This window comes from Crocuta crocuta, unplaced genomic scaffold, assembly GCF_008692635.1.
Source record: "Crocuta crocuta isolate KB4526 unplaced genomic scaffold, BGI_CrCroc_1.0 scaffold48, whole genome shotgun sequence".
In the NCBI taxonomy this organism is placed as follows: Eukaryota; Metazoa; Chordata; class Mammalia; order Carnivora; family Hyaenidae; genus Crocuta; species Crocuta crocuta.
The window spans coordinates 12716339-12719805 of NW_027533089.1; the positions used below are offsets into that span (position 1 = coordinate 12716339).

The 3467-nt window shown below is 38.4% G+C and overlaps 1 protein-coding gene across 4 annotated transcripts in view; it reads right to left on the reverse strand.

Moving 5' to 3' along the window:
• The window catches only part of LRRC8B (leucine rich repeat containing 8 VRAC subunit B), a 56341-nt gene extending 55214 nt beyond the window's left edge, over positions 1–1127 (reverse strand). For all 4 annotated transcript variants that reach the window (XM_077746028.1, XM_077746027.1, XM_077746025.1 and 1 more), the window contains exon 1: positions 1067–1127. The gene's annotated coding sequence lies outside the window, so the exon portion shown is untranslated. The remainder of the gene's footprint in view (positions 1–1066) is intronic.
• Positions 1128–3467: the final 2340 nt, after the last annotated feature.

Genomic DNA, 3467 nt, shown 5'->3' on the forward strand with positions numbered 1-3467 from the left:
AAGTAGCTGACCTCATATTAACTTTTATTTTATTATTTTATTTTTTTTAACATTTATTTATTTTTGAAAGACAGAGAGACAGAGAAAGAGCAGGGGAGGGGCAGAGAGAGAGACACACACACAGAATCCGAAGAAGGCTCCAGGTTCTGAGCTGTCAGTACAGAGCCCAACCCGGGGCTGGAACTCACAAACCGCAAGATCATGACCTGAACCGAAATCAGCCACTTAACCAATGGAGCCACCCAGGCGCCCTTCATATTAGCTTTTAAAAAATCAGTCAACTCAGTGGATCAGCAGGGGTATTCTGGATATACTAAAGAAGTCAAAGGATCTGTGCCTTCATCTATAAAAAGAAGGGTGTTCACAATACATTAGAGGACAGATGCACTGTTCTCACCACTCCTTAACCTAGATTATACATGGTGAGAGCTGGGTGAAACACTTTGCAAGGTATCTGTCATATTCACAATACTAGAGAGTCATACTACTTAATACAGTGTATAAATTTATCGGTCATTATGTCAAAGTCAAAAGTTCTGCCACAGAGCTAATTTAAGATTAATTTGCCACAATTATAAAAGATAAATGATGTTTCTAGGAAGCAATGGAGTATAGAGCTTTTTTATTTTTGACTTAATGTAATTTGGAAAAGCATGGCCATGGTTTACTTATGGAAACATGGCAAATTGACTCTATCCATAAAAAATACTACCTTAAACAAAAAACAGAAAAATACAGACATGGAGTTATAGAGTCTAAATCTGTCATAGATTAAGGATCTGTCAGATCCTTAAGGTTTAAAAAAATGACAACTATCAAACATAGACACACGTATATTTTGCAACATACAAGATGAACAAAGGATAGGAAGATGACATTGTACCAAAATGTACACAGATTTATTTTTCTGTTTATTAACTGGCTTAAAAACATCAAAAGGATTTTACTCAAAATGTCTGTAGGAATAACGTCTTTTTACATACTAAGTATTCAGTATTTGCCCCAAGCTACAGTGTAAGAGTACTTATCTTTACCATGTGTTCACAATTCAGAATGTTCATCTTACCCTATGAATGCTGGTCAACTGGAAACTCTGCAATTAGTTTCTATTTGAAAAATTCCTAAAGAGAAATCATAAACATATTGTTACATTTTACCCATCACAGGACTGCTAGCCAAGTTATCCACTCATGCAGCTGGAAGATTTCCAACATCTATAATAACTTTATGAAACAAACAAGAGGTAACTGAAAGAGTGATTGTTGTTAAAGAGATTGCCTTCTGATCTCTTCCAAGGTCATTAACTAAGACCCAAGGAGACACTATCATAAGTTACACATTTAATATCATCACCACGGCAATCCACAAAGCATAAAAGATGAACATTAAATTTTTAATTGAAATGAGATAAACATTATATCTCAGGTACCACTCATTTTACAAATAATAGAAAAACCCATTGAAATTATCTGTGATTCTTATAGAAAAAAAGAGGAAACATGGCAGGGGGTGGGGAGCCAATATTTGGGATAGTTTTTCTTTCCAGTTTTTGTTGCTGCTGTTTTTGGTTTGTTGTTGTTGTTTGCTGGCCTTCTAGTTTTACACAACTATGCCATTGTAAAATTCAGGCACAAGATTTTTGCCTTCTACTATTTATCATAGGCTTTTTCAATGTTGTTACAGTTTCTCTAAGCAGCATTTTTTAAAAAGATTTTATTTTTAAGTAATCTCTATACCCAATGTGGGGATTGATCTCACAACCCCAAGATTAAGAGTCACATGCTCTACCAACTGAGCCAGCCAGGCATCCCCTAAACATCATTTTTTAAATAATAAAGTTTATTTATTTATAAATTTTTAAGCTTCTTATTTTGAGAGAGAAAGTGTGAGCGGAGGCAGGCATAGAGAGACAGAGACAGAGAGAGAGAGACAGAGGGAGAATCCCAAGCAGGTTCCACACTGTCAGTGCAGAGCCTGATGCAGGGCTTGAACCTATGAACCACGAGATCATTCGTGACCTGAGCTGAAGTTGGACACCCAACCGACTGAGCCACCCAGGTGCCTCCTATTTATTTTGAGAGACAGACTAAGCATTCAGGGGAGGGGCAGAGAGAGAGAGAGAGAGAGAGAGAGAGAGAGAGAGAGAGAGNCCACCCAGGTGCCTCCTATTTATTTTGAGAGACAGACTAAGCATTCAGGGGAGGGGCAGAGAGAGAGAGAGAGAGAGAGAGAGAGAGAGAGAGAATCCCAAACAGGCTCTGTGCTTATAGAGGGGACTCAATCTTAACCTCATGAACCTTGAGATCATGACCTGAGCCAAAATCGAGTCAGACACTTAACTGACTGAGCCACCCAAGCAGCCCAATATCACTTTTGGTGGAAGCGTAATAGTACATGTATATGTCATAATTAAAAAACTTACTTCCCTATTGAATCCTGGATTTTCACTGTTTATTACTAATAATACTGTAAGTATCCTTGTACTCTCTTCATATGATTTCTTTGCATAGATCTCTAAGAGTGAGAGGAATGGGCCAGAGGGCATAAACATTTTAAGCCCTCTGATATATAGAAATAATTTATTTCTCAAGAAGGTTATTGTGTTTTCTTTTCTATAAACAATATATAAGTAGCACCCTCAGCAGATGTGGGAATCATCATTAAAAAAAACACAAAACTGTGCTAATTCCATTCCAAATTATTTTATTGTTTCTTTATTTTGCATTTCTTTGATGGAGTTGAGGTGAATGCTTTTCAGCATCTTATTAACAAATATCATTAACATTTACCCACACCAGGGGAATATTTTGCTGAGAAGATGTAAGTATAATGACAGCTCTCTCACAATGACAGCTTGTCATCTCAGAGTGAAGTCACTGCTGTCAAGTAAAAAAAACCCAACACAACAACAACAGAATGTCGCTCAGTTTCTGTATCTAGGCTAAAACCAAATCACTCAAACTAATTTTAGAAACTACAGCAAAAGTTATCGCCTTTCTTCCTCCTCAGCAAGCAAACAAAAGCACATGTTAGAAAAATGAAATGTGAAAATACTAAATGACAATGCTTATTCCTACAGAATAAACAGCCCACAGTAGGCAGCTTAAAAGCAGGCAGGACTCGACCGCCAGGGCACCGCTGGCACTGCCCGACCCGTGCGGTCAAGGTCAGTGGCTCCTCCAGCTTGCTAGGCTAATGGGTGTCATAACACTGGCATCACCTACCCCCTCAAAAACCTTTTCTCTCCCCAGTGGCAGACAGGAGACGTGTTCACTTTCACTTACAAAGTCAATTCCAAGCTAATCTCAAAAAATGTATTCAGGAAGATTAGAAGAGGATACACATAATGCTAAGAATTGCCTTTCTCAAGTAAGAGCTCTGTGCGGAAGGTTCCCAGGGAGGGACCTATAAAGGGAATATCCCCCCACCCCCACCCCACCCAGGGACTGGGGATTAAAGAACGATAG